This window comes from Hoplias malabaricus, unplaced genomic scaffold (genome assembly GCF_029633855.1).
Source record: "Hoplias malabaricus isolate fHopMal1 unplaced genomic scaffold, fHopMal1.hap1 scaffold_132, whole genome shotgun sequence".
In the NCBI taxonomy this organism is placed as follows: Eukaryota; Metazoa; Chordata; class Actinopteri; order Characiformes; family Erythrinidae; genus Hoplias; species Hoplias malabaricus.
Genome location: NW_027100759.1, coordinates 35,022 through 60,730, shown reverse-complemented (window position 1 = coordinate 60,730; position 25,709 = coordinate 35,022). Strand labels below are relative to the sequence as shown.

Here is a 25,709-nt window from a genome sequence, read left to right as displayed (position 1 = left end):
GGGCTCCAAGATTTGAAAAAAACCTCGCCGCCTACCCTTCCCAGGGGGTGCGTAAATTGCAATGGCCCTGAACCCGATCCCTCTCCACTCACCGTCCACGCAGAGCACTCTACCTGGCACAGGCGACTGGACGTCGGTCACTAGGAAGTCGCATGTTTTAAACAGGATTCCCACACCATCTCCGTTTCCCTCCCCGACACCCCAGACCGATGGCCCCAACGTCCAGTCCCTGGCGAAGGAGACCTCATCTGCCTTTGATTTTACATGGCATTCCTGCAGGAAGCACAGGTCAAACAGGACATCACGCAGACTCAAGAATACCGCCGTCCTCTTGAGTGCCTGCCTAATGCCCCTTACATTTAGTGTGGCAACTGCGAGCTTATCCATTTGAAAAAAAAATAACAGGAAGAATAGACTGGTATAGAGCAACACGGTTCAAAAACAAACCCCCCCCAAAAAAAAGGCCCCATCCCCCCAAAATAACACTGAACCTCACAAAACCCCCTATTCCTTATCCCCACCTCCTCTCCCCAACCGTTTTCCATGATCCCCCTCCACACCTTTGGCTCTCCCCCTCCCTACCCCCTTCCCCACCCGCCTTGAGACCACTTCTTTCCAACCCACCTCTTCTAGCCCACCTGCCTCCCCAGTCCCTGGACTTCCCCTGCTTCCCTCACCCTCTCCTTCTCTTTGTGAAAATGGTGACCGGTTATGTTCAGGGAACTCCGGCCCTTCAGTCCTCTGTTGCTTATCTACCTCTGTACTTGTGCTGGCAGCTTCCCCCATCTCGACTGGGACGAGGTCAAACTCTCGAACCACCTCCAGACGGCTCCTCTTGGCTGATCTATCCTCGTCCTTAAAGTCCTTATTCCTTGACGAATGGCTCCTGAACAAAACCCCTCCCTCCTCTGTCTCCATTTCACTGTCCCCTTCTGTGGCAACTGGGCTTTCCGAGATTACCAGATCAGCCCAGTCTAGGACCTGTATGCTCGGGAGTTGATCCATGTCCCCGGAGGCTCCAGCCCATTCCAGAGGGGACCAAGAGTTCCCCTGCCCATCTTCTCCTGGCCGCTGCTCACTCCGAGCCTCGGTGGGCAAAGGAGCTTGTGCATTTTCCACTGGCTCCTTAGCATTGACCTCCACCCCCACCATCTCTTCACATTCACCCATGTCCGCACGCTCCCCCAGTTGTTTCACGGGGGTTCCCGCAAGGGCTTGCGGGATGGCTGTCTCTGCCAGGGCTGCCTTTGGCGCCTCACGACCTGCCACCTCCTCTGTTGCGGACTTAGTCCCCATCACCTCAGACCTCTTCTGCACATTCCCCGACAAATTTGCCCTGGAAGTCCCCGGAACAGCCTCAGACCCCACTTCTCCGGTCTTCCCCTCCACGGGCCTTTGTGGGTTCACCCCAGACGTCCCCGGCACAACAACTTCTGCTGAACCAGTTGACTTTTCCACTTCTGCTTCTCCCATGCTAGGTCCTCCATCCAGTATCTTAAAGACTGCTGGGACTTTGAAGAGATCACTAAAAAGCCTGGTCCGTGCAGGGCAGTCCCTATACAAATGGTCATGGTTTCCACACAGGCTGCATGCTTTTGGAGCTCCGCACTCGGCTGTCGTATGCTCCTCTGCGCCACAGAATCTACACCTGCCTCCAGTGCAGGCGTCTTTGGAGTGACCCCGGGCCCCACATCGTCTGCAGTATTCAGGCTGTCCCGGGTAGTGCAAGAAGCCTCGATGTGGGCCGATGGAAAAACTTCCTGGCGGATGTACGAGGCCTCCCGAAAACGCTGGATCTGCCCGCAGCCGGACAAAGAACCGCCGCTTCCCATTCCAAATCCCGAACCTTCCTTTCAGTCGTTCTCCAGGAGAGACCGATGAACAGAAACGTCCTAGAAATGTCCGGATATCCTCATCCTTTACGAAAGGGTTGTACATATGGACAGTTACCGGAACCTCGTCCATAGCGAAAAGTGGGATCAGGCGTAGTCCTCTGAGCACTTCCTGATCTTGTTGCTGACAGCACTTCTCAAAACATGTTGAACAGTCTGTAAACGATGCGAAAGTCACGTCCAAAAACCCAGCCTTGGAAAAATCCTGTATGCAGAAGATCCTTGACGGTGAGAGATCGCAGACATCTCGAAGAATTCGTAGTACTAACCAGTCCCATCCAAATCTCTTTTTCACATCGTCCCCAGCATCCTGCAGCAGTTCCACACGAACAGTATGCCTAAGCCGCACCACTCGGGCCGGCCGACTATCGCTATCAGTCATAGTATTTGCCCAGAACAGATACTACACTTGATCTTAGCCAAAAGGCCGAGAAGCGATAACCGGAAAGGCCCGGCCGGCCCGGAGCACCCTGCCGCAAACCAGCAACTACTGGAGGGTATTTAAACCTGGTCGTCAGACCTTGACCCCTCCCACTCAGACACCACCACCACACCGGAGGCTCCTCCCACCAAGAACTGCAAACAGAAGCTAAGAGCTGCTGCTACAGGAACTTGTGGCAAGGCGTGCTCCAAAGACGGCTGTCGCTCTGTCATTATACAGGAAGAAAATGTGTAGCTCTGCAGCAACAGAGCCTTCAAAAATACACAAAACTCGTCAACGTTCCCCTCCACGGAAATCTTTAGTAAAAGGCGAAAGATTTGTACGTGACTGAAGAGAAACCCGAGATATGACGGCTAACGGCAGGCCTTCCGCTCCTCTGCTGGAGGTCTAAGACTCTTGCGGAGGGTGCAGACTGAACAAAGGTCAGGGTGGGATAATCTGTGCATAAATTAACACGCCAATTAGAGGTCAACACAGACGAGAAAAACATGAGATCATAGATTTGTATTTAAAAAAAAAAAAAAAAAAAAAAAAGAAGAAAAATGGAGGGAAAACCATGAAACAGATTAAAAAGAGAACAGCCTCGAGAAGGCAACATCATAAAGCCTTACCCATGTCCTAACTTATTTCTTTCTGACTTTTAACCAGTTTAAGGAGGTGCACCGTTCCCAGAAGTACTGCAATACCGGGTCGATGCGTGGAGCGGACGGAGCAAGCCCCTCTTCCGTCTCCCTGCTCAAAAAATCAATTTAATATGTAGTCCTCGTATAGAGGACGTATCAGATATTAAACTGATAAGAACAGATACTACACTTGATCTTAGCCAAAAGGCCGAGAAGCGATAACCGGAAAGGCCCGGCCGGCCCGGAGCACCCTGCCGCAAACCAGCAACTACTGGAGGGTATTTAAACCTGGTCGTCAGACCTTGACCCCTCCCACTCAGACACCACCACCACACCGGAGGCTCCTCCCACCAAGAACTGCAAACAGAAGCTAAGAGCTGCTGCTACAGGAACTTGTGGCAAGGCGTGCTCCAAAGACGGCTGTCGCTCTGTCATTATACAGGAAGAAAATGTGTAGCTCTGCAGCAACAGAGCCTTCAAAAATACACAAAACTCGTCAACGTTCCCCTCCACGGAAATCTTTAGTAAAAGGCGAAAGATTTGTACGTGACTGAAGAGAAACCCGAGATATGACGGCTAACGGCAGGCCTTCCGCTCCTCTGCTGGAGGTCTAAGACTCTTGCGGAGGGTGCAGACTGAACAAAGGTCAGGGTGGGATAATCTGTGCATAAATTAACACGCCAATTAGAGGTCAACACAGACGAGAAAAACATGAGATCATAGATTTGTATTTAAAAAAAAAAAAAAAAAAAAAAAAGAAGAAAAATGGAGGGAAAACCATGAAACAGATTAAAAAGAGAACAGCCTCGAGAAGGCAACATCATAAAGCCTTACCCATGTCCTAACTTATTTCTTTCTGACTTTTAACCAGTTTAAGGAGGTGCACCGTTCCCAGAAGTACTGCAATACCGGGTCGATGCGTGGAGCGGACGGAGCAAGCCCCTCTTCCGTCTCCCTGCTCAAAAAATCAATTTAATATGTAGTCCTCGTATAGAGGACGTATCAGATATTAAACTGATAAGAACAGATACTACACTTGATCTTAGCCAAAAGGCCGAGAAGCGATAACCGGAAAGGCCCGGCCGGCCCGGAGCACCCTGCCGCAAACCAGCAACTACTGGAGGGTATTTAAACCTGGTCGTCAGACCTTGACCCCTCCCACTCAGACACCACCACCACACCGGAGGCTCCTCCCACCAAGAACTGCAAACAGAAGCTAAGAGCTGCTGCTACAGGAACTTGTGGCAAGGCGTGCTCCAAAGACGGCTGTCGCTCTGTCATTATACAGGAAGAAAATGTGTAGCTCTGCAGCAACAGAGCCTTCAAAAATACACAAAACTCGTCAACGTTCCCCTCCACGGAAATCTTTAGTAAAAGGCGAAAGATTTGTACGTGACTGAAGAGAAACCCGAGATATGACGGCTAACGGCAGGCCTTCCGCTCCTCTGCTGGAGGTCTAAGACTCTTGCGGAGGGTGCAGACTGAACAAAGGTCAGGGTGGGATAATCTGTGCATAAATTAACACGCCAATTAGAGGTCAACACAGACGAGAAAAACATGAGATCATAGATTTGTATTTAAAAAAAAAAAAAAAAAAAAAAAAGAAGAAAAATGGAGGGAAAACCATGAAACAGATTAAAAAGAGAACAGCCTCGAGAAGGCAACATCATAAAGCCGTACCCATGTCCTAACTTATTTCTTTCTGACTTTTAACCAGTTTAAGGAGGTGCACCGTTCCCAGAAGTACTGCAATACCGGGTCGATGCGTGGAGCGGACGGAGCAAGCCCCTCTTCCGTCTCCCTGCTCAAAAAATCAATTTAATATGTAGTCCTCGTATAGAGGACGTATCAGATATTAAACTGATAAGAACAGATACTACACTTGATCTTAGCCAAAAGGCCGAGAAGCGATAACCGGAAAGGCCCGGCCGGCCCGGAGCACCCTGCCGCAAACCAGCAACTACTGGAGGGTATTTAAACCTGGTCGTCAGACCTTGACCCCTCCCACTCAGACACCACCACCACACCGGAGGCTCCTCCCACCAAGAACTGCAAACAGAAGCTAAGAGCTGCTGCTACAGGAACTTGTGGCAAGGCGTGCTCCAAAGACGGCTGTCGCTCTGTCATTATACAGGAAGAAAATGTGTAGCTCTGCAGCAACAGAGCCTTCAAAAATACACAAAACTCGTCAACGTTCCCCTCCACGGAAATCTTTAGTAAAAGGCGAAAGATTTGTACGTGACTGAAGAGAAACCCGAGATATGACGGCTAACGGCAGGCCTTCCGCTCCTCTGCTGGAGGTCTAAGACTCTTGCGGAGGGTGCAGACTGAACAAAGGTCAGGGTGGGATAATCTGTGCATAAATTAACACGCCAATTAGAGGTCAACACAGACGAGAAAAACATGAGATCATAGATTTGTATTTAAAAAAAAAAAAAAAAAAAAAAAAGAAGAAAAATGGAGGGAAAACCATGAAACAGATTAAAAAGACAACAGCCTCGAGAAGGCAACATCATAAAGCCGTACCCATGTCCTAACTTATTTCTTTCTGACTTTTAACCAGTTTAAGGAGGTGCACCGTTCCCAGAAGTACTGCAATACCGGGTCGATGCGTGGAGCGGACGGAGCAAGCCCCTCTTCCGTCTCCCTGCTCAAAAAATCAATTTAATATGTAGTCCTCGTATAGAGGACGTATCAGATATTAAACTGATAAGAACAGATACTACACTTGATCTTAGCCAAAAGGCCGAGAAGCGATAACCGGAAAGGCCCGGCCGGCCCGGAGCACCCTGCCGCAAACCAGCAACTACTGGAGGGTATTTAAACCTGGTCGTCAGACCTTGACCCCTCCCACTCAGACACCACCACCACACCGGAGGCTCCTCCCACCAAGAACTGCAAACAGAAGCTAAGAGCTGCTGCTACAGGAACTTGTGGCAAGGCGTGCTCCAAAGACGGCTGTCGCTCTGTCATTATACAGGAAGAAAATGTGTAGCTCTGCAGCAACAGAGCCTTCAAAAATACACAAAACTCGTCAACGTTCCCCTCCACGGAAATCTTTAGTAAAAGGCGAAAGATTTGTACGTGACTGAAGAGAAACCCGAGATATGACGGCTAACGGCAGGCCTTCCGCTCCTCTGCTGGAGGTCTAAGACTCTTGCGGAGGGTGCAGACTGAACAAAGGTCAGGGTGGGATAATCTGTGCATAAATTAACACGCCAATTAGAGGTCAACACAGACGAGAAAAACATGAGATCATAGATTTGTATTTAAAAAAAAAAAAAAAAAAAAAAAAGAAGAAAAATGGAGGGAAAACCATGAAACAGATTAAAAAGACAACAGCCTCGAGAAGGCAACATCATAAAGCCGTACCCATGTCCTAACTTATTTCTTTCTGACTTTTAACCAGTTTAAGGAGGTGCACCGTTCCCAGAAGTACTGCAATACCGGGTCGATGCGTGGAGCGGACGGAGCAAGCCCCTCTTCCGTCTCCCTGCTCAAAAAATCAATTTAATATGTAGTCCTCGTATAGAGGACGTATCAGATATTAAACTGATAAGAACAGATACTACGCTTGATCTTAGCCAAAAGGCCGAGAAGCGATAACCGGAAAGGCCCGGCCGGCCCGGAGCACCCTGCCGCAAACCAGCAACTACTGGAGGGTATTTAAACCTGGTCGTCAGACCTTGACCCCTCCCACTCAGACACCACCACCACACCGGAGGCTCCTCCCACCAAGAACTGCAAACAGAAGCTAAGAGCTGCTGCTACAGGAACTTGTGGCAAGGCGTGCTCCAAAGACGGCTGTCGCTCTGTCATTATACAGGAAGAAAATGTGTAGCTCTGCAGCAACAGAGCCTTCAAAAATACACAAAACTCGTCAACGTTCCCCTCCACGGAAATCTTTAGTAAAAGGCGAAAGATTTGTACGTGACTGAAGAGAAACCCGAGATATGACGGCTAACGGCAGGCCTTCCGCTCCTCTGCTGGAGGTCTAAGACTCTTGCGGAGGGTGCAGACTGAACAAAGGTCAGGGTGGGATAATCTGTGCATAAATTAACACGCCAATTAGAGGTCAACACAGACGAGAAAAACATGAGATCATAGATTTGTATTTAAAAAAAAAAAAAAAAAAAAAAAAGAAGAAAAATGGAGGGAAAACCATGAAACAGATTAAAAAGACAACAGCCTCGAGAAGGCAACATCATAAAGCCGTACCCATGTCCTAACTTATTTCTTTCTGACTTTTAACCAGTTTAAGGAGGTGCACCGTTCCCAGAAGTACTGCAATACCGGGTCGATGCGTGGAGCGGACGGAGCAAGCCCCTCTTCCGTCTCCCTGCTCAAAAAATCAATTTAATATGTAGTCCTCGTATAGAGGACGTATCAGATATTAAACTGATAAGAACAGATACTACGCTTGATCTTAGCCAAAAGGCCGAGAAGCGATAACCGGAAAGGCCCGGCCGGCCCGGAGCACCCTGCCGCAAACCAGCAACTACTGGAGGGTATTTAAACCTGGTCGTCAGACCTTGACCCCTCCCACTCAGACACCACCACCACACCGGAGGCTCCTCCCACCAAGAACTGCAAACAGAAGCTAAGAGCTGCTGCTACAGGAACTTGTGGCAAGGCGTGCTCCAAAGACGGCTGTCGCTCTGTCATTATACAGGAAGAAAATGTGTAGCTCTGCAGCAACAGAGCCTTCAAAAATACACAAAACTCGTCAACGTTCCCCTCCACGGAAATCTTTAGTAAAAGGCGAAAGATTTGTACGTGACTGAAGAGAAACCCGAGATATGACGGCTAACGGCAGGCCTTCCGCTCCTCTGCTGGAGGTCTAAGACTCTTGCGGAGGGTGCAGACTGAACAAAGGTCAGGGTGGGATAATCTGTGCATAAATTAACACGCCAATTAGAGGTCAACACAGACGAGAAAAACATGAGATCATAGATTTGTATTTAAAAAAAAAAAAAAAAAAAAAAAGAAGAAAAATGGAGGGAAAACCATGAAACAGATTAAAAAGAGAACAGCCTCGAGAAGGCAACATCATAAAGCCGTACCCATGTCCTAACTTATTTCTTTCTGACTTTTAACCAGTTTAAGGAGGTGCACCGTTCCCAGAAGTACTGCAATACCGGGTCGATGCGTGGAGCGGACGGAGCAAGCCCCTCTTCCGTCTCCCTGCTCAAAAAATCAATTTAATATGTAGTCCTCGTATAGAGGACGTATCAGATATTAAACTGATAAGAACAGATACTACGCTTGATCTTAGCCAAAAGGCCGAGAAGCGATAACCGGAAAGGCCCGGCCGGCCCGGAGCACCCTGCCGCAAACCAGCAACTACTGGAGGGTATTTAAACCTGGTCGTCAGACCTTGACCCCTCCCACTCAGACACCACCACCACACCGGAGGCTCCTCCCACCAAGAACTGCAAACAGAAGCTAAGAGCTGCTGCTACAGGAACTTGTGGCAAGGCGTGCTCCAAAGACGGCTGTCGCTCTGTCATTATACAGGAAGAAAATGTGTAGCTCTGCAGCAACAGAGCCTTCAAAAATACACAAAACTCGTCAACGTTCCCCTCCACGGAAATCTTTAGTAAAAGGCGAAAGATTTGTACGTGACTGAAGAGAAACCCGAGATATGACGGCTAACGGCAGGCCTTCCGCTCCTCTGCTGGAGGTCTAAGACTCTTGCGGAGGGTGCAGACTGAACAAAGGTCAGGGTGGGATAATCTGTGCATAAATTAACACGCCAATTAGAGGTCAACACAGACGAGAAAAACATGAGATCATAGATTTGTATTTAAAAAAAAAAAAAAAAAAAAAAAAGAAGAAAAATGGAGGGAAAACCATGAAACAGATTAAAAAGACAACAGCCTCGAGAAGGCAACATCATAAAGCCGTACCCATGTCCTAACTTATTTCTTTCTGACTTTTAACCAGTTTAAGGAGGTGCACCGTTCCCAGAAGTACTGCAATACCGGGTCGATGCGTGGAGCGGACGGAGCAAGCCCCTCTTCCGTCTCCCTGCTCAAAAAATCAATTTAATATGTAGTCCTCGTATAGAGGACGTATCAGATATTAAACTGATAAGAACAGATACTACACTTGATCTTAGCCAAAAGGCCGAGAAGCGATAACCGGAAAGGCCCAGCCGGCCCGGAGCACCCTGCCGCAAACCAGCAACTACTGGAGGGTATTTAAACCTGGTCGTCAGACCTTGACCCCTCCCACTCAGACACCACCACCACACCGGAGGCTCCTCCCACCAAGAACTGCAAACAGAAGCTAAGAGCTGCTGCTACAGGAACTTGTGGCAAGGCGTGCTCCAAAGACGGCTGTCGCTCTGTCATTATACAGGAAGAAAATGTGTAGCTCTGCAGCAACAGAGCCTTCAAAAATACACAAAACTCGTCAACGTTCCCCTCCACGGAAATCTTTAGTAAAAGGCGAAAGATTTGTACGTGACTGAAGAGAAACCCGAGATATGACGGCTAACGGCAGGCCTTCCGCTCCTCTGCTGGAGGTCTAAGACTCTTGCGGAGGGTGCAGACTGAACAAAGGTCAGGGTGGGATAATCTGTGCATAAATTAACACGCCAATTAGAGGTCAACACAGACGAGAAAAACATGAGATCATAGATTTGTATTTAAAAAAAAAAAAAAAAAAAAAAAGGAAGAAAAATGGAGGGAAAACCATGAAACAGATTAAAAAGACAACAGCCTCGAGAAGGCAACATCATAAAGCCGTACCCATGTCCTAACTTATTTCTTTCTGACTTTTAACCAGTTTAAGGAGGTGCACCGTTCCCAGAAGTACTGCAATACCGGGTCGATGCGTGGAGCGGACGGAGCAAGCCCCTCTTCCGTCTCCCTGCTCAAAAAATCAATTTAATATGTAGTCCTCGTATAGAGGACGTATCAGATATTAAACTGATAAGAACAGATACTACACTTGATCTTAGCCAAAAGGCCGAGAAGCGATAACCGGAAAGGCCCGGCCGGCCCGGAGCACCCTGCCGCAAACCAGCAACTACTGGAGGGTATTTAAACCTGGTCGTCAGACCTTGACCCCTCCCACTCAGACACCACCACCACACCGGAGGCTCCTCCCACCAAGAACTGCAAACAGAAGCTAAGAGCTGCTGCTACAGGAACTTGTGGCAAGGCGTGCTCCAAAGACGGCTGTCGCTCTGTCATTATACAGGAAGAAAATGTGTAGCTCTGCAGCAACAGAGCCTTCAAAAATACACAAAACTCGTCAACGTTCCCCTCCACGGAAATCTTTAGTAAAAGGCGAAAGATTTGTACGTGACTGAAGAGAAACCCGAGATATGACGGCTAACGGCAGGCCTTCCGCTCCTCTGCTGGAGGTCTAAGACTCTTGCGGAGGGTGCAGACTGAACAAAGGTCAGGGTGGGATAATCTGTGCATAAATTAACACGCCAATTAGAGGTCAACACAGACGAGAAAAACATGAGATCATAGATTTGTATTTAAAAAAAAAAAAAAAAAAAAAAAAAAGAAGAAAAATGGAGGGAAAACCATGAAACAGATTAAAAAGAGAACAGCCTCGAGAAGGCAACATCATAAAGCCGTACCCATGTCCTAACTTATTTCTTTCTGACTTTTAACCAGTTTAAGGAGGTGCACCGTTCCCAGAAGTACTGCAATACCGGGTCGATGCGTGGAGCGGACGGAGCAAGCCCCTCTTCCGTCTCCCTGCTCAAAAAATCAATTTAATATGTAGTCCTCGTATAGAGGACGTATCAGATATTAAACTGATAAGAACAGATACTACACTTGATCTTAGCCAAAAGGCCGAGAAGCGATAACCGGAAAGGCCCAGCCGGCCCGGAGCACCCTGCCGCAAACCAGCAACTACTGGAGGGTATTTAAACCTGGTCGTCAGACCTTGACCCCTCCCACTCAGACACCACCACCACACCGGAGGCTCCTCCCACCAAGAACTGCAAACAGAAGCTAAGAGCTGCTGCTACAGGAACTTGTGGCAAGGCGTGCTCCAAAGACGGCTGTCGCTCTGTCATTATACAGGAAGAAAATGTGTAGCTCTGCAGCAACAGAGCCTTCAAAAATACACAAAACTCGTCAACGTTCCCCTCCACGGAAATCTTTAGTAAAAGGCGAAAGATTTGTACGTGACTGAAGAGAAACCCGAGATATGACGGCTAACGGCAGGCCTTCCGCTCCTCTGCTGGAGGTCTAAGACTCTTGCGGAGGGTGCAGACTGAACAAAGGTCAGGGTGGGATAATCTGTGCATAAATTAACACGCCAATTAGAGGTCAACACAGACGAGAAAAACATGAGATCATAGATTTGTATTTAAAAAAAAAAAAAAAAAAAAAAAGGAAGAAAAATGGAGGGAAAACCATGAAACAGATTAAAAAGACAACAGCCTCGAGAAGGCAACATCATAAAGCCGTACCCATGTCCTAACTTATTTCTTTCTGACTTTTAACCAGTTTAAGGAGGTGCACCGTTCCCAGAAGTACTGCAATACCGGGTCGATGCGTGGAGCGGACGGAGCAAGCCCCTCTTCCGTCTCCCTGCTCAAAAAATCAATTTAATATGTAGTCCTCGTATAGAGGACGTATCAGATATTAAACTGATAAGAACAGATACTACACTTGATCTTAGCCAAAAGGCCGAGAAGCGATAACCGGAAAGGCCCGGCCGGCCCGGAGCACCCTGCCGCAAACCAGCAACTACTGGAGGGTATTTAAACCTGGTCGTCAGACCTTGACCCCTCCCACTCAGACACCACCACCACACCGGAGGCTCCTCCCACCAAGAACTGCAAACAGAAGCTAAGAGCTGCTGCTACAGGAACTTGTGGCAAGGCGTGCTCCAAAGACGGCTGTCGCTCTGTCATTATACAGGAAGAAAATGTGTAGCTCTGCAGCAACAGAGCCTTCAAAAATACACAAAACTCGTCAACGTTCCCCTCCACGGAAATCTTTAGTAAAAGGCGAAAGATTTGTACGTGACTGAAGAGAAACCCGAGATATGACGGCTAACGGCAGGCCTTCCGCTCCTCTGCTGGAGGTCTAAGACTCTTGCGGAGGGTGCAGACTGAACAAAGGTCAGGGTGGGATAATCTGTGCATAAATTAACACGCCAATTAGAGGTCAACACAGACGAGAAAAACATGAGATCATAGATTTGTATTTAAAAAAAAAAAAAAAAAAAAAAAAGAAGAAAAATGGAGGGAAAACCATGAAACAGATTAAAAAGAGAACAGCCTCGAGAAGGCAACATCATAAAGCCGTACCCATGTCCTAACTTATTTCTTTCTGACTTTTAACCAGTTTAAGGAGGTGCACCGTTCCCAGAAGTACTGCAATACCGGGTCGATGCGTGGAGCGGACGGAGCAAGCCCCTCTTCCGTCTCCCTGCTCAAAAAATCAATTTAATATGTAGTCCTCGTATAGAGGACGTATCAGATATTAAACTGATAAGAACAGATACTACACTTGATCTTAGCCAAAAGGCCGAGAAGCGATAACCGGAAAGGCCCGGCCGGCCCGGAGCACCCTGCCGCAAACCAGCAACTACTGGAGGGTATTTAAACCTGGTCGTCAGACCTTGACCCCTCCCACTCAGACACCACCACCACACCGGAGGCTCCTCCCACCAAGAACTGCAAACAGAAGCTAAGAGCTGCTGCTACAGGAACTTGTGGCAAGGCGTGCTCCAAAGACGGCTGTCGCTCTGTCATTATACAGGAAGAAAATGTGTAGCTCTGCAGCAACAGAGCCTTCAAAAATACACAAAACTCGTCAACGTTCCCCTCCACGGAAATCTTTAGTAAAAGGCGAAAGATTTGTACGTGACTGAAGAGAAACCCGAGATATGACGGCTAACGGCAGGCCTTCCGCTCCTCTGCTGGAGGTCTAAGACTCTTGCGGAGGGTGCAGACTGAACAAAGGTCAGGGTGGGATAATCTGTGCATAAATTAACACGCCAATTAGAGGTCAACACAGACGAGAAAAACATGAGATCATAGATTTGTATTTAAAAAAAAAAAAAAAAAAAAAAAAGAAGAAAAATGGAGGGAAAACCATGAAACAGATTAAAAAGACAACAGCCTCGAGAAGGCAACATCATAAAGCCGTACCCATGTCCTAACTTATTTCTTTCTGACTTTTAACCAGTTTAAGGAGGTGCACCGTTCCCAGAAGTACTGCAATACCGGGTCGATGCGTGGAGCGGACGGAGCAAGCCCCTCTTCCGTCTCCCTGCTCAAAAAATCAATTTAATATGTAGTCCTCGTATAGAGGACGTATCAGATATTAAACTGATAAGAACAGATACTACGCTTGATCTTAGCCAAAAGGCCGAGAAGCGATAACCGGAAAGGCCCGGCCGGCCCGGAGCACCCTGCCGCAAACCAGCAACTACTGGAGGGTATTTAAACCTGGTCGTCAGACCTTGACCCCTCCCACTCAGACACCACCACCACACCGGAGGCTCCTCCCACCAAGAACTGCAAACAGAAGCTAAGAGCTGCTGCTACAGGAACTTGTGGCAAGGCGTGCTCCAAAGACGGCTGTCGCTCTGTCATTATACAGGAAGAAAATGTGTAGCTCTGCAGCAACAGAGCCTTCAAAAATACACAAAACTCGTCAACGTTCCCCTCCACGGAAATCTTTAGTAAAAGGCGAAAGATTTGTACGTGACTGAAGAGAAACCCGAGATATGACGGCTAACGGCAGGCCTTCCGCTCCTCTGCTGGAGGTCTAAGACTCTTGCGGAGGGTGCAGACTGAACAAAGGTCAGGGTGGGATAATCTGTGCATAAATTAACACGCCAATTAGAGGTCAACACAGACGAGAAAAACATGAGATCATAGATTTGTATTTAAAAAAAAAAAAAAAAAAAAAAAGAAGAAAAATGGAGGGAAAACCATGAAACAGATTAAAAAGAGAACAGCCTCGAGAAGGCAACATCATAAAGCCGTACCCATGTCCTAACTTATTTCTTTCTGACTTTTAACCAGTTTAAGGAGGTGCACCGTTCCCAGAAGTACTGCAATACCGGGTCGATGCGTGGAGCGGACGGAGCAAGCCCCTCTTCCGTCTCCCTGCTCAAAAAATCAATTTAATATGTAGTCCTCGTATAGAGGACGTATCAGATATTAAACTGATAAGAACAGATTTTTTCTTTCGAAAAAAATTTTATTGTCACAATTTCAAATTTCCACAACATACATCACACATCTTTTCATAAAATAACATTTACATAGTATAATGTATATTTTAAAATCTTGTGTGTAAAAGGTCTTTTTGTTTAAAAGAAATCTGTGCATTAAAAAGGACCCCACGTGTGAAGTCAAAAGTCCAAGTATGTGTGAGAAAATAGAATCATGAAAACTAAATAAAAAGTACATAAATACCCTGCCATAAAAACAGATAAGAGCAGATAAAATGCTGTCTTGTACAGGACTGGGGTGAGCCCTATCAAAAGGTCAACAACCCGTTCCTCAGAACTGTCCCACTGTCGTTTCAGGGTTCAGAGGAGATCCCCGCCCTATGTCCACGCTCCTCGTTATTTTCGGTGGGGGCACCTGTGGAAGCCAGAGACCGTGGTGGTCTGGACCCTCCTGCGTGTGGCCCCAGTCCCCTCCTCCGAATGTCGACGTGCGGTGTCCCCTTCAGCGATGATGTCACCATAGCTGCAAGTGCCTGCAAGGACACCGTCACGCGCTTCCCCACCAGCAGGTTACGGGAGGTCCACAAGGCGGCCTTCACTCCGTTGAGGGTGAGCCAGAGCTTGTTGAATTCAGCAGCTGATAGTTTGTCGATGCCCTGGCCCACCCCGTTTACCGCTACCCGGTAAACCAAAGGCTGGGCCTCCCCTGCTGGCAGGCACGGGAATTGTAGGGGGCCGGTTAAGGCCCACAGGTCCCTCGCCACGCTGCACTCCCAGAGCACATGTCGCACGGTCTCGGGCTCGCCACACCCGGGTCGTGGACAGATGGGATTTTTTGCCATGCCCCGGGAGTGCATCACGGCTCTGACCGGGAGGATCTCATGAGCAGCCATCCACGACAGGTCCTTGTGCTTGTTCTGAAGAACGGGGTGGGCTGCGTTCCTCCACACTCGTTTGGCCTCACCTAATGTGAGGCCTGGAACGGGGCTCACCGTCTCCCGGTCCTGTACAAGAGAGACGAGAAGTTTTGCATCGGTTAAAACATTCAGTTCTTCTTTTTCTACATAAAACTTTCTTAAAAACTTTCTAATAAAATTATATTCATGGGGCAGGGTAAAAGACACGGGGTTTCTTAGGTCTGGTTTTAAAATGTTCAGATGGTGCAAGTATGACCCCATCCAGAACTTCGCCATGGCCACTGTTTTGTGTTCTCTGGATGGGGTCGTCGCGTACTTTATGTGTAAAGCAGCGAACTTGCTTCCTAAAAACAAGTGGGGGTCTGGGAGTCCTTTCCCTCCGTTTTCTGGCCTCTTCTTCACCACCTCCCTCTTCAATCTCTCCCACTTGGACCCCCACAGGAAATAAAAAACCGCTCTGTCCAGACCTAAAAGAAAACAGCGAGGAGGGCTAAAAACAGAACACAGGAGTAAAAGCAAGGGTAAAATCACGGCTTTGATGATTAAAATCTTGCCCTCCATGGTCAACTGTCTTAGTCTCCAAAACCCCAAACGCTGCCTTACTTTCCCTAACACGTCAGTCCAGTTACCCCGTCCACCACCCTCTTCGTCAAATTTAATTCCTAAAATCTTTATATCTTTTTCTTTAAAATCCAACTCCAGGTCCGGTCGCGTGCTACCCCAAGGTCCAAAGAGCTGGGCCTCGGACTTGCTCCTATTGAGCTTAGCGCCCGAGGCCCTTCCAAACCAGTCAGTCACGTCGAGTGCTCTTTGGACCGATAAAAAGTCGGAGCATAAAAGCGTGACGTCGTCCATATACAAGGTGCAGGTCGCCGTCAGTCCACCTGGCAAGTCCAGTCCTTTGATCCATTCGTCCTTTCTCAAGATCTGCGCTAATGGTTCAATGCATGTTACAAACAAGAGCGGAGATAACGGACACCCTTGGCGGACGCCAGAACGAATTCTGATCGCCTTTGTGAGATGCCCATTTACAATGACTTTACTACTTATTTCTTTGTAGAGTAGTCCCACCCACTTTAGGAACCTCCCAGGGAAGCCCATTTTTCGCAGTACCTGAAACAGGTACTGGTGCGAGACTCGATCAAAAGCTTTTTCAAAGTCTAAATTTAGGACTACTAGTCGAATGTTTCTGTCTCTCGCAAAACAGATGGCGTCTCTGACCAAAACCAGGCTGTCAGTGATCCTCCTTCCTGGAACCGCGCAGGCTTGATCCGGGTGGATCACGTCCTCTAAAACTGTAGACATCCGTCTCGATAAAAGTTTGCTAAAAAGTTTGCAGTCCAGGTTTAAAAGAGTGATGGGTCGCCAGTTCCTTAAGTCGGTCTTGTCCCCTTTTTTGTGGAGTAAAGAAACTATCCCTAATCTAAAACTGTCTGGGAGTCGGTCGAACTTTTCAAATTCATTAAAAACAGTTAAAATGTCTGTTGCTAAAATGTCCCAAAAGGTCGAATAAAATTCCACGGGGAGTCCATCCTCTCCCGGGCACTTGCCTTTTTTAAAACCTTTCAGACACTTTAAAATTTCTCCCTCGTTAAAATTTTTTTCCAGATCATCATAACTGTTTATTTTCTTATTTAAAAAGTTTAAGACTTCTCCCATCGTTTCTTCGTGCACTAACTTCTTATCATACAAATTTTCATAAAAACACTCTACTTCTTTTAAAATCCCTTCTGTTGTGTTTTCCTCCCTCCCATCTCTTGTTAGTTTTGTGATCCCTCTTTCCCCTGATAAGATTTTTTTAAAAAAGTATCTAGTGCACTTTTCTCCTTCTTCCACTTCTTGTTCTTTACTTCTTAAAATGATGCCTTTGCTTTTTATTTCCGATAAAACCGACATTTCATTTTTCACCTCTTTAATCTCTTTACTAAAATCCAGTCCTGCATTTAAAAGTTTAAAATACCTCTGTAGTCTTTTTTGCAGCCCCACCATGCGTCGTCTCTCTCTCTCCTTCTTCTCCTTTCCTATTTTCTTAAAAAATCGTCTCGTCCTGTCTTTAACCATCACCCACCACTGTGTCCGTGAATCAAACAAGTCTTGGAGGGTCTGCCAGAGACTGTACTGTCCCCTGTAACTCTGGACTATGTCTTCATCTTGTAACAGGGAACAGTTCAGCCTCCACAGCCCTCCCCCTACAGTCACACCAGTGGGGAAGGACAGGGTGCTGGACAGCAGAACGTGATCGGAAAAGAACACAGGGGTCAATGTAGCATCAGTTGGTGGGCAGTCTCTTGTAAAAACATAGTCGATGCGGGAGGCTCGGGCACCATCACCACTGTACCAGGTGAAGCCCTCCTCCACTGGATGCACTTTTCTGAAGCAGTCGACTAGTTTAAAATCTTTTAATAGCCCCTGCAATAAAACTGATGCTTTGTCTGATTTAAAATCTTCCCCTACATTCTTCCTGTCTTTTCTTGATAAAACACAATTAAAATCCCCTCCCATTATAAAAGGAACCCTCCCTAGCATGTGGGGCTGCAGGTCTTCTAAAAGGTCGTACCTGTCGTTTTTATCATTAAAACCATATACATTCAAAATGCTAAAATCCGTCCCTAAAAAAGTCAGATTTGCTAAAAGAGCCCGTCCGTCTCTCACCACTGTGCTGCCCTTCACCGAAATATGGGGGTTTTTAATTAAAATGGCGACGCCGTCTGCTCTGTTATAGTGTGAGCCACTCCAGAGAGAGGGACCGGCAGACCACCGCTGCTCCCAATCTCTGTAAGTTTTCATAAATGGCAAAGCACACTCTTGCAATAAAAAAACATCTGACTTTATGTCTTTTAAAAGGGACAAGACGCTCTCTGCTCTAGTAGGGGCTCTCACACTTCTAACATTTATAGTTGAGATGGTGAGAGCCATGAGCAATATGGTTTAAAAAACAGGTACACATTGTAAAACTCAATTTAAAAAAGGACTACTCAGGCATTAAAACTTTAAAAGACAGTTAAAATCACCCGATTTCCTGTGACACCTGCTCCTCCTTTATCCTCACTTTTCTGAGGATAGGAGGTTTGCTGGTGTCCCTGGCTTCTGGGCCCACAGAGCATTGCTCTTGTGGGACCTTAGGCGTGGATGTTTTCAGATGGAAATGCAAGAAGGACACCTCATTGGGAGATCCACCAGGCCACGACCGATCCGGGCCTTCTGATGAGGAACTGCCCGGATCCTGTCTAGCCCGCTGTTTCTTCTCTGCCAAAACAGACAGAGGAGACTCCGCGGGTCTCTTGCACATCTGTATCTCTGGGAGTGCAACCATTGGTTCACTCCCGCTGGAAGCCACACTCACCTCTGGAACCGTTATCAAAGAGGAGGTGGAAGACGAAAAGTCCTCCTCCTCCTCTTGCTCCACTCTCTGTGATTTTCCATGTCCTGGTGGGGAGGGAGGAGCTTCCAGCACCTGCTCTGACTCTGCCTGCTTGTTAGCTCCGCCCTCTCGTTCTTGGCCAATCCCTGAAGCCGGAGGAGGATTTGAATTTCCCTCCAAAACTTCAGCGCCCAAATCCTCCTCTCTCTCCTTCTCCTCCTCCTCCTGTGGTTGGGCCCTGGCGGCCATTCTATTAGCTTTAACTCTGTTGGCAAAGGACTTGGGGCAATCCCTGTAAAGATGGTTAGACTCTCCACAGAGGTTGCACCTTTTGCCATTGGGACACTCCTCATACGTGTGCCCAATTTCTCTGCACTTCCCACATATGATCTCCTGGCACGCTTCGGCAAGGTGCCCAAACTTGTTACATTTGCGACAAAGTTTGGGCATACCTTGATAAAAAATGTAGCCACGGTTTTCGCCCAACACGATCACTGATGGTATTTGGCGGAGGCCTAGGTAACTGCTCGGGTCTTCCCACTGTTTAATGGGAACTCTCCACGAGCAGTTCCAAATGCCGTCCTCGTCCAATACCTTAACCGGTAGGTCTCTCACCGTGCAATATCTTTCAAGCCATGTTATAATGTCTTCTCTATCGACGGTTTCATTAAACATTCTAACAATTACCACTTTCAGGGAATCATCAGAGAGTTTTTCCAGTTTAAACATAGAGAACTGTTCCTTTACACTTTCATATCTAATCCAGAAATCTTTCAACAAGGAAGCAGTGCGGAAGCTAACATCGAAACCTTTGTTTCCAGGCAGAGTCAAGAGGCAATTCAGGTCATTTGGTGAGAAGTTGAGGGCTCCTTGAATTAGTTTCCTGGAGAAGTCTAAACGAGACATCCCCAGGATCCTTCCCTCAACTTCTCTAAATAATAGGCGCACACTGTGGTGCCTCCGCACGCCGGCACGAGCAGCCGACATGCTTGGAGGCACCTGGTGGCTTAAAACACAACCTAAAAATGAAGTTCCTTTAAAAACCAAATAAATAGGCTAAAAAGGAAGGATGAATAAGAAAATTGTACTTACCTGTAGGTTGTTTTCCTCCTACGGCCTTGATGGAAAAGAAAACCTGTGGAGAAAAAAATGAGCCCTAGGACTAGAAGACTTGAAGTCTATCAGCCAAGACTTCAAACCAAACACTAGGACAAGTACAATTTACCTCCTAAGTGCTCGAGACCAAGATCACAAAGATCAAGATCTAAACACACTTAGGAGTCGATCGCTGTCTTAGCCCAACGACTGAAAAAGTGAGTAACTGATAAGAACAGATACTACGCTTGATCTTAGCCAAAAGGCCGAGAAGCGATAACCGGAAAGGCCCGGCCGGCCCGGAGCACCCTGCCGCAAACCAGCAACTACTGGAGGGTATTTAAACCTGGTCGTCAGACCTTGACCCCTCCCACTCAGACACCACCACCACACCGGAGGCTCCTCCCACCAAGAACTGCAAACAGAAGCTAAGAGCTGCTGCTACAGGAACTTGTGGCAAGGCGTGCTCCAAAGACGGCTGTCGCTCTGTCATTATACAGGAAGAAAATGTGTAGCTCTGCAGCAACAGAGCCTTCAAAAATACACAAAACTCGTCAACGTTCCCCTCCACGGAAATCTTTAGTAAAAGGCGAAAGATTTGTACGTGACTGAAGAGAAACCCGAGATATGACGGCTAACGGCAGGCCTTCCGCTCCTCTGCTGGAGGTCTAAGACTCTTGCGGAGGGTGCAGACTGAACAAAGGTCAGGGTGGGATAATCTGTGCATAAATTAACACGCCAATTAGAGGTCAACACAGACGAGAAAAACATGAGATCATAGATTTGTATTTAAAAAAAAAAAAAAAAAAAAAAAAGAAGAAAAATGGAGGGAAAACCATGAAACAGATTAAAAAGACAACAGCCTCGAGAAGGCAACATCATAAAGCCGTACCCATGTCCTAACTTATTTCTTTCTGACTTTTAACCAGTTTAAGGAGGTGCACCGTTCCCAGAAGTACTGCAATACCGGGTCGATGCGTGGAGCGGACGGAGCAAGCCCCTCTTCCGTCTCCCTGCTCAAAAAATCAATTTAATATGTAGTCCTCGTATAGAGGACGTATCAGATATTAAACTGATAAGAACAGATACTACGCTTGATCTTAGCCAAAAGGCCGAGAAGCGATAACCGGAAAGGCCCGGCCGGCCCGGAGCACCCTGCCGCAAACCAGCAACTACTGGAGGGTATTTAAACCTGGTCGTCAGACCTTGACCCCTCCCACTCAGACACCACCACCACACCGGAGGCTCCTCCCACCAAGAACTGCAAACAGAAGCTAAGAGCTGCTGCTACAGGAACTTGTGGCAAGGCGTGCTCCAAAGACGGCTGTCGCTCTGTCATTATACAGGAAGAAAATGTGTAGCTCTGCAGCAACAGAGCCTTCAAAAATACACAAAACTCGTCAACGTTCCCCTCCACGGAAATCTTTAGTAAAAGGCGAAAGATTTGTACGTGACTGAAGAGAAACCCGAGATATGACGGCTAACGGCAGGCCTTCCGCTCCTCTGCTGGAGGTCTAAGACTCTTGCGGAGGGTGCAGACTGAACAAAGGTCAGGGTGGGATAATCTGTGCATAAATTAACACGCCAATTAGAGGTCAACACAGACGAGAAAAACATGAGATCATAGATTTGTATTTAAAAAAAAAAAAAAAAAAAAAAAGAAGAAAAATGGAGGGAAAACCATGAAACAGATTAAAAAGAGAACAGCCTCGAGAAGGCAACATCATAAAGCCGTACCCATGTCCTAACTTATTTCTTTCTGACTTTTAACCAGTTTAAGGAGGTGCACCGTTCCCAGAAGTACTGCAATACCGGGTCGATGCGTGGAGCGGACGGAGCAAGCCCCTCTTCCGTCTCCCTGCTCAAAAAATCAATTTAATATGTAGTCCTCGTATAGAGGACGTATCAGATATTAAACTGATAAGAACAGATACTACGCTTGATCTTAGCCAAAAGGCCGAGAAGCGATAACCGGAAAGGCCCGGCCGGCCCGGAGCACCCTGCCGCAAACCAGCAACTACTGGAGGGTATTTAAACCTGGTCGTCAGACCTTGACCCCTCCCACTCAGACACCACCACCACACCGGAGGCTCCTCCCACCAAGAACTGCAAACAGAAGCTAAGAGCTGCTGCTACAGGAACTTGTGGCAAGGCGTGCTCCAAAGACGGCTGTCGCTCTGTCATTATACAGGAAGAAAATGTGTAGCTCTGCAGCAACAGAGCCTTCAAAAATACACAAAACTCGTCAACGTTCCCCTCCACGGAAATCTTTAGTAAAAGGCGAAAGATTTGTACGTGACTGAAGAGAAACCCGAGATATGACGGCTAACGGCAGGCCTTCCGCTCCTCTGCTGGAGGTCTAAGACTCTTGCGGAGGGTGCAGACTGAACAAAGGTCAGGGTGGGATAATCTGTGCATAAATTAACACGCCAATTAGAGGTCAACACAGACGAGAAAAACATGAGATCATAGATTTGTATTTAAAAAAAAAAAAAAAAAAAAAAAAGAAGAAAAATGGAGGGAAAACCATGAAACAGATTAAAAAGACAACAGCCTCGAGAAGGCAACATCATAAAGCCGTACCCATGTCCTAACTTATTTCTTTCTGACTTTTAACCAGTTTAAGGAGGTGCACCGTTCCCAGAAGTACTGCAATACCGGGTCGATGCGTGGAGCGGACGGAGCAAGCCCCTCTTCCGTCTCCCTGCTCAAAAAATCAATTTAATATGTAGTCCTCGTATAGAGGACGTATCAGATATTAAACTGATAAGAACAGATACTACGCTTGATCTTAGCCAAAAGGCCGAGAAGCGATAACCGGAAAGGCCCGGCCGGCCCGGAGCACCCTGCCGCAAACCAGCAACTACTGGAGGGTATTTAAACCTGGTCGTCAGACCTTGACCCCTCCCACTCAGACACCACCACCACACCGGAGGCTCCTCCCACCAAGAACTGCAAACAGAAGCTAAGAGCTGCTGCTACAGGAACTTGTGGCAAGGCGTGCTCCAAAGACGGCTGTCGCTCTGTCATTATACAGGAAGAAAATGTGTAGCTCTGCAGCAACAGAGCCTTCAAAAATACACAAAACTCGTCAACGTTCCCCTCCACGGAAATCTTTAGTAAAAGGCGAAAGATTTGTACGTGACTGAAGAGAAACCCGAGATATGACGGCTAACGGCAGGCCTTCCGCTCCTCTGCTGGAGGTCTAAGACTCTTGCGGAGGGTGCAGACTGAACAAAGGTCAGGGTGGGATAATCTGTGCATAAATTAACACGCCAATTAGAGGTCAACACAGACGAGAAAAACATGAGATCATAGATTTGTATTTAAAAAAAAAAAAAAAAAAAAAAAAGAAGAAAAATGGAGGGAAAACCATGAAACAGATTAAAAAGAGAACAGCCTCGAGAAGGCAACATCATAAAGCCGTACCCATGTCCTAACTTATTTCTTTCTGACTTTTAACCAGTTTAAGGAGGTGCACCGTTCCCAGAAGTACTGCAATACCGGGTCGATGCGTGGAGCGGACGGAGCAAGCCCCTCTTCCGTCTCCCTGCTCAAAAAATCAATTTAATATGTAGTCCTCGTATAGAGGACGTATCAGATATTAAACTGATAAGAACAGATACTACGCTTGATCTTAGCCAAAAGGCCGAGAAGCGATAACCGGAAAGGCCCGGCCGGCCCGGAGCACCCTGCCGCAAACCAGCAACTACTGGAGGGTATTTAAACCTGGTCGTCAGACCTTGACCCCTCCCACTCAGACACCACCACCACACCGGAGGCTCCTCCCACCAAGAACTGCAAACAGAAGCTAAGAGCTGCTGCTACAGGAACTTGTGGCAAGGCGTGCTCCAAAGACGGCTGTCGCTCTGTCATTATACAGGAAGAAAATGTGTAGCTCTGCAGCAACAGAGCCTTCAAAAATACACAAAACTCGTCAACGTTCCCCTCCACGGAAATCTTTAGTAAAAGGCGAAAGATTTGTACGTGACTGAAGAGAAACCCGAGATATGACGGCTAACGGCAGGCCTTCCGCTCCTCTGCTGGAGGTCTAAGACTCTTGCGGAGGGTGCAGACTGAACAAAGGTCAGGGTGGGATAATCTGTGCATAAATTAACACGCCAATTAGAGGTCAACACAGACGAGAAAAACATGAGATCATAGATTTGTATTTAAAAAAAAAAAAAAAAAAAAAAAAGAAGAAAAATGGAGGGAAAACCATGAAACAGATTAAAAAGACAACAGCCTCGAGAAGGCAACATCATAAAGCCGTACCCATGTCCTAACTTATTTCTTTCTGACTTTTAACCAGTTTAAGGAGGTGCACCGTTCCCAGAAGTACTGCAATACCGGGTCGATGCGTGGAGCGGACGGAGCAAGCCCCTCTTCCGTCTCCCTGCTCAAAAAATCAATTTAATATGTAGTCCTCGTATAGAGGACGTATCAGATATTAAACTGATAAGAACAGATACTACGCTTGATCTTAGCCAAAAGGCCGAGAAGCGATAACCGGAAAGGCCCGGCCGGCCCGGAGCACCCTGCCGCAAACCAGCAACTACTGGAGGGTATTTAAACCTGGTCGTCAGACCTTGACCCCTCCCACTCAGACACCACCACCACACCGGAGGCTCCTCCCACCAAGAACTGCAAACAGAAGCTAAGAGCTGCTGCTACAGGAACTTGTGGCAAGGCGTGCTCCAAAGACGGCTGTCGCTCTGTCATTATACAGGAAGAAAATGTGTAGCTCTGCAGCAACAGAGCCTTCAAAAATACACAAAACTCGTCAACGTTCCCCTCCACGGAAATCTTTAGTAAAAGGCGAAAGATTTGTACGTGACTGAAGAGAAACCCGAGATATGACGGCTAACGGCAGGCCTTCCGCTCCTCTGCTGGAGGTCTAAGACTCTTGCGGAGGGTGCAGACTGAACAAAGGTCAGGGTGGGATAATCTGTGCATAAATTAACACGCCAATTAGAGGTCAACACAGACGAGAAAAACATGAGATCATAGATTTGTATTTAAAAAAAAAAAAAAAAAAAAAAAGAAGAAAAATGGAGGGAAAACCATGAAACAGATTAAAAAGAGAACAGCCTCGAGAAGGCAACATCATAAAGCCGTACCCATGTCCTAACTTATTTCTTTCTGACTTTTAACCAGTTTAAGGAGGTGCACCGTTCCCAGAAGTACTGCAATACCGGGTCGATGCGTGGAGCGGACGGAGCAAGCCCCTCTTCCGTCTCCCTGCTCAAAAAATCAATTTAATATGTAGTCCTCGTATAGAGGACGTATCAGATATTAAACTGATAAGAACAGATACTACGCTTGATCTTAGCCAAAAGGCCGAGAAGCGATAACCGGAAAGGCCCGGCCGGCCCGGAGCACCCTGCCGCAAACCAGCAACTACTGGAGGGTATTTAAACCTGGTCGTCAGACCTTGACCCCTCCCACTCAGACACCACCACCACACCGGAGGCTCCTCCCACCAAGAACTGCAAACAGAAGCTAAGAGCTGCTGCTACAGGAACTTGTGGCAAGGCGTGCTCCAAAGACGGCTGTCGCTCTGTCATTATACAGGAAGAAAATGTGTAGCTCTGCAGCAACAGAGCCTTCAAAAATACACAAAACTCGTCAACGTTCCCCTCCACGGAAATCTTTAGTAAAAGGCGAAAGATTTGTACGTGACTGAAGAGAAACCCGAGATATGACGGCTAACGGCAGGCCTTCCGCTCCTCTGCTGGAGGTCTAAGACTCTTGCGGAGGGTGCAGACTGAACAAAGGTCAGGGTGGGATAATCTGTGCATAAATTAACACGCCAATTAGAGGTCAACACAGACGAGAAAAACATGAGATCATAGATTTGTATTTAAAAAAAAAAAAAAAAAAAAAAAAAGAAGAAAAATGGAGGGAAAACCATGAAACAGATTAAAAAGAGAACAGCCTCGAGAAGGCAACATCATAAAGCCGTACCCATGTCCTAACTTATTTCTTTCTGACTTTTAACCAGTTTAAGGAGGTGCACCGTTCCCAGAAGTACTGCAATACCGGGTCGATGCGTGGAGCGGACGGAGCAAGCCCCTCTTCCGTCTCCCTGCTCAAAAAATCAATTTAATATGTAGTCCTCGTATAGAGGACGTATCAGATATTAAACTGATAAGAACAGATACTACGCTTGATCTTAGCCAAAAGGCCGAGAAGCGATAACCG

General features: G+C 47.2%; 41 non-coding genes and 3 pseudogenes across 41 annotated transcripts; all 44 read right to left on the bottom strand.

The window, feature by feature from the left end:
* Window positions 1-2,264: 2,264 nt before the first annotated feature.
* Window positions 2,265-2,331, bottom strand: LOC136679976 (U2 spliceosomal RNA; annotated as a pseudogene).
* A 235-nt stretch (window positions 2,332-2,566) lies between these two features.
* On the bottom strand, window positions 2,567-2,680 carry LOC136680046 (U5 spliceosomal RNA). Its single transcript, XR_010796771.1, has one exon. It is a non-coding gene; the product is annotated as a U5 spliceosomal RNA (small nuclear RNA).
* A 306-nt stretch (window positions 2,681-2,986) lies between these two features.
* Window positions 2,987-3,177, bottom strand: LOC136679939 (U2 spliceosomal RNA). The gene has a single exon (XR_010796672.1). It is a non-coding gene; the product is annotated as a U2 spliceosomal RNA (small nuclear RNA).
* Window positions 3,178-3,412: 235 nt separating this feature from the next.
* On the bottom strand, window positions 3,413-3,526 carry LOC136680045 (U5 spliceosomal RNA). Its single transcript, XR_010796770.1, has one exon. It is a non-coding gene; the product is annotated as a U5 spliceosomal RNA (small nuclear RNA).
* Window positions 3,527-3,832: 306 nt separating this feature from the next.
* LOC136679928 (U2 spliceosomal RNA) lies at window positions 3,833-4,023 on the bottom strand. The gene has a single exon (XR_010796661.1). It is a non-coding gene; the product is annotated as a U2 spliceosomal RNA (small nuclear RNA).
* Window positions 4,024-4,258: 235 nt separating this feature from the next.
* LOC136680043 (U5 spliceosomal RNA) lies at window positions 4,259-4,372 on the bottom strand. Its single transcript, XR_010796768.1, has one exon. It is a non-coding gene; the product is annotated as a U5 spliceosomal RNA (small nuclear RNA).
* A 306-nt stretch (window positions 4,373-4,678) lies between these two features.
* Window positions 4,679-4,869, bottom strand: LOC136679917 (U2 spliceosomal RNA). Its single transcript, XR_010796650.1, has one exon. It is a non-coding gene; the product is annotated as a U2 spliceosomal RNA (small nuclear RNA).
* A 235-nt stretch (window positions 4,870-5,104) lies between these two features.
* On the bottom strand, window positions 5,105-5,218 carry LOC136680042 (U5 spliceosomal RNA). The gene has a single exon (XR_010796767.1). It is a non-coding gene; the product is annotated as a U5 spliceosomal RNA (small nuclear RNA).
* Window positions 5,219-5,524: 306 nt separating this feature from the next.
* Window positions 5,525-5,715, bottom strand: LOC136679906 (U2 spliceosomal RNA). Its single transcript, XR_010796639.1, has one exon. It is a non-coding gene; the product is annotated as a U2 spliceosomal RNA (small nuclear RNA).
* Window positions 5,716-5,950: 235 nt separating this feature from the next.
* Window positions 5,951-6,064, bottom strand: LOC136680041 (U5 spliceosomal RNA). Its single transcript, XR_010796766.1, has one exon. It is a non-coding gene; the product is annotated as a U5 spliceosomal RNA (small nuclear RNA).
* A 306-nt stretch (window positions 6,065-6,370) lies between these two features.
* LOC136679971 (U2 spliceosomal RNA) lies at window positions 6,371-6,561 on the bottom strand. Its single transcript, XR_010796703.1, has one exon. It is a non-coding gene; the product is annotated as a U2 spliceosomal RNA (small nuclear RNA).
* Window positions 6,562-6,796: 235 nt separating this feature from the next.
* Window positions 6,797-6,910, bottom strand: LOC136680040 (U5 spliceosomal RNA). Its single transcript, XR_010796765.1, has one exon. It is a non-coding gene; the product is annotated as a U5 spliceosomal RNA (small nuclear RNA).
* A 306-nt stretch (window positions 6,911-7,216) lies between these two features.
* On the bottom strand, window positions 7,217-7,407 carry LOC136679969 (U2 spliceosomal RNA). Its single transcript, XR_010796702.1, has one exon. It is a non-coding gene; the product is annotated as a U2 spliceosomal RNA (small nuclear RNA).
* A 235-nt stretch (window positions 7,408-7,642) lies between these two features.
* LOC136680039 (U5 spliceosomal RNA) lies at window positions 7,643-7,756 on the bottom strand. Its single transcript, XR_010796764.1, has one exon. It is a non-coding gene; the product is annotated as a U5 spliceosomal RNA (small nuclear RNA).
* A 305-nt stretch (window positions 7,757-8,061) lies between these two features.
* LOC136679968 (U2 spliceosomal RNA) lies at window positions 8,062-8,252 on the bottom strand. The gene has a single exon (XR_010796701.1). It is a non-coding gene; the product is annotated as a U2 spliceosomal RNA (small nuclear RNA).
* A 235-nt stretch (window positions 8,253-8,487) lies between these two features.
* Window positions 8,488-8,601, bottom strand: LOC136680037 (U5 spliceosomal RNA). Its single transcript, XR_010796763.1, has one exon. It is a non-coding gene; the product is annotated as a U5 spliceosomal RNA (small nuclear RNA).
* Window positions 8,602-8,907: 306 nt separating this feature from the next.
* LOC136680138 (U2 spliceosomal RNA) lies at window positions 8,908-9,098 on the bottom strand. The gene has a single exon (XR_010796857.1). It is a non-coding gene; the product is annotated as a U2 spliceosomal RNA (small nuclear RNA).
* Window positions 9,099-9,333: 235 nt separating this feature from the next.
* LOC136680036 (U5 spliceosomal RNA) lies at window positions 9,334-9,447 on the bottom strand. Its single transcript, XR_010796762.1, has one exon. It is a non-coding gene; the product is annotated as a U5 spliceosomal RNA (small nuclear RNA).
* Window positions 9,448-9,753: 306 nt separating this feature from the next.
* On the bottom strand, window positions 9,754-9,944 carry LOC136680127 (U2 spliceosomal RNA). The gene has a single exon (XR_010796846.1). It is a non-coding gene; the product is annotated as a U2 spliceosomal RNA (small nuclear RNA).
* A 235-nt stretch (window positions 9,945-10,179) lies between these two features.
* On the bottom strand, window positions 10,180-10,293 carry LOC136680035 (U5 spliceosomal RNA). The gene has a single exon (XR_010796761.1). It is a non-coding gene; the product is annotated as a U5 spliceosomal RNA (small nuclear RNA).
* Window positions 10,294-10,601: 308 nt separating this feature from the next.
* LOC136680115 (U2 spliceosomal RNA) lies at window positions 10,602-10,792 on the bottom strand. The gene has a single exon (XR_010796835.1). It is a non-coding gene; the product is annotated as a U2 spliceosomal RNA (small nuclear RNA).
* Window positions 10,793-11,027: 235 nt separating this feature from the next.
* On the bottom strand, window positions 11,028-11,141 carry LOC136680034 (U5 spliceosomal RNA). The gene has a single exon (XR_010796760.1). It is a non-coding gene; the product is annotated as a U5 spliceosomal RNA (small nuclear RNA).
* Window positions 11,142-11,447: 306 nt separating this feature from the next.
* LOC136680015 (U2 spliceosomal RNA) lies at window positions 11,448-11,638 on the bottom strand. The gene has a single exon (XR_010796741.1). It is a non-coding gene; the product is annotated as a U2 spliceosomal RNA (small nuclear RNA).
* Window positions 11,639-11,873: 235 nt separating this feature from the next.
* On the bottom strand, window positions 11,874-11,987 carry LOC136680033 (U5 spliceosomal RNA). The gene has a single exon (XR_010796759.1). It is a non-coding gene; the product is annotated as a U5 spliceosomal RNA (small nuclear RNA).
* A 306-nt stretch (window positions 11,988-12,293) lies between these two features.
* LOC136679900 (U2 spliceosomal RNA) lies at window positions 12,294-12,484 on the bottom strand. The gene has a single exon (XR_010796633.1). It is a non-coding gene; the product is annotated as a U2 spliceosomal RNA (small nuclear RNA).
* Window positions 12,485-12,719: 235 nt separating this feature from the next.
* Window positions 12,720-12,833, bottom strand: LOC136680031 (U5 spliceosomal RNA). Its single transcript, XR_010796757.1, has one exon. It is a non-coding gene; the product is annotated as a U5 spliceosomal RNA (small nuclear RNA).
* A 306-nt stretch (window positions 12,834-13,139) lies between these two features.
* Window positions 13,140-13,330, bottom strand: LOC136679967 (U2 spliceosomal RNA). The gene has a single exon (XR_010796700.1). It is a non-coding gene; the product is annotated as a U2 spliceosomal RNA (small nuclear RNA).
* Window positions 13,331-13,565: 235 nt separating this feature from the next.
* Window positions 13,566-13,679, bottom strand: LOC136680030 (U5 spliceosomal RNA). The gene has a single exon (XR_010796756.1). It is a non-coding gene; the product is annotated as a U5 spliceosomal RNA (small nuclear RNA).
* Window positions 13,680-13,984: 305 nt separating this feature from the next.
* LOC136679972 (U2 spliceosomal RNA) lies at window positions 13,985-14,162 on the bottom strand (annotated as a pseudogene).
* Window positions 14,163-19,571: 5,409 nt separating this feature from the next.
* LOC136679975 (U2 spliceosomal RNA) lies at window positions 19,572-19,783 on the bottom strand (annotated as a pseudogene).
* Window positions 19,784-20,018: 235 nt separating this feature from the next.
* LOC136680029 (U5 spliceosomal RNA) lies at window positions 20,019-20,132 on the bottom strand. The gene has a single exon (XR_010796755.1). It is a non-coding gene; the product is annotated as a U5 spliceosomal RNA (small nuclear RNA).
* A 306-nt stretch (window positions 20,133-20,438) lies between these two features.
* LOC136679966 (U2 spliceosomal RNA) lies at window positions 20,439-20,629 on the bottom strand. Its single transcript, XR_010796699.1, has one exon. It is a non-coding gene; the product is annotated as a U2 spliceosomal RNA (small nuclear RNA).
* Window positions 20,630-20,864: 235 nt separating this feature from the next.
* Window positions 20,865-20,978, bottom strand: LOC136680028 (U5 spliceosomal RNA). Its single transcript, XR_010796754.1, has one exon. It is a non-coding gene; the product is annotated as a U5 spliceosomal RNA (small nuclear RNA).
* A 305-nt stretch (window positions 20,979-21,283) lies between these two features.
* Window positions 21,284-21,474, bottom strand: LOC136679965 (U2 spliceosomal RNA). The gene has a single exon (XR_010796698.1). It is a non-coding gene; the product is annotated as a U2 spliceosomal RNA (small nuclear RNA).
* Window positions 21,475-21,709: 235 nt separating this feature from the next.
* Window positions 21,710-21,823, bottom strand: LOC136680027 (U5 spliceosomal RNA). Its single transcript, XR_010796753.1, has one exon. It is a non-coding gene; the product is annotated as a U5 spliceosomal RNA (small nuclear RNA).
* A 306-nt stretch (window positions 21,824-22,129) lies between these two features.
* LOC136679964 (U2 spliceosomal RNA) lies at window positions 22,130-22,320 on the bottom strand. The gene has a single exon (XR_010796697.1). It is a non-coding gene; the product is annotated as a U2 spliceosomal RNA (small nuclear RNA).
* A 235-nt stretch (window positions 22,321-22,555) lies between these two features.
* LOC136680026 (U5 spliceosomal RNA) lies at window positions 22,556-22,669 on the bottom strand. Its single transcript, XR_010796752.1, has one exon. It is a non-coding gene; the product is annotated as a U5 spliceosomal RNA (small nuclear RNA).
* A 306-nt stretch (window positions 22,670-22,975) lies between these two features.
* LOC136679963 (U2 spliceosomal RNA) lies at window positions 22,976-23,166 on the bottom strand. The gene has a single exon (XR_010796695.1). It is a non-coding gene; the product is annotated as a U2 spliceosomal RNA (small nuclear RNA).
* A 235-nt stretch (window positions 23,167-23,401) lies between these two features.
* Window positions 23,402-23,515, bottom strand: LOC136680025 (U5 spliceosomal RNA). The gene has a single exon (XR_010796751.1). It is a non-coding gene; the product is annotated as a U5 spliceosomal RNA (small nuclear RNA).
* Window positions 23,516-23,821: 306 nt separating this feature from the next.
* Window positions 23,822-24,012, bottom strand: LOC136679961 (U2 spliceosomal RNA). The gene has a single exon (XR_010796693.1). It is a non-coding gene; the product is annotated as a U2 spliceosomal RNA (small nuclear RNA).
* Window positions 24,013-24,247: 235 nt separating this feature from the next.
* On the bottom strand, window positions 24,248-24,361 carry LOC136680024 (U5 spliceosomal RNA). Its single transcript, XR_010796750.1, has one exon. It is a non-coding gene; the product is annotated as a U5 spliceosomal RNA (small nuclear RNA).
* Window positions 24,362-24,666: 305 nt separating this feature from the next.
* On the bottom strand, window positions 24,667-24,857 carry LOC136679960 (U2 spliceosomal RNA). The gene has a single exon (XR_010796692.1). It is a non-coding gene; the product is annotated as a U2 spliceosomal RNA (small nuclear RNA).
* A 235-nt stretch (window positions 24,858-25,092) lies between these two features.
* Window positions 25,093-25,206, bottom strand: LOC136680023 (U5 spliceosomal RNA). The gene has a single exon (XR_010796749.1). It is a non-coding gene; the product is annotated as a U5 spliceosomal RNA (small nuclear RNA).
* Window positions 25,207-25,513: 307 nt separating this feature from the next.
* LOC136679958 (U2 spliceosomal RNA) lies at window positions 25,514-25,704 on the bottom strand. The gene has a single exon (XR_010796691.1). It is a non-coding gene; the product is annotated as a U2 spliceosomal RNA (small nuclear RNA).
* Window positions 25,705-25,709: the final 5 nt, after the last annotated feature.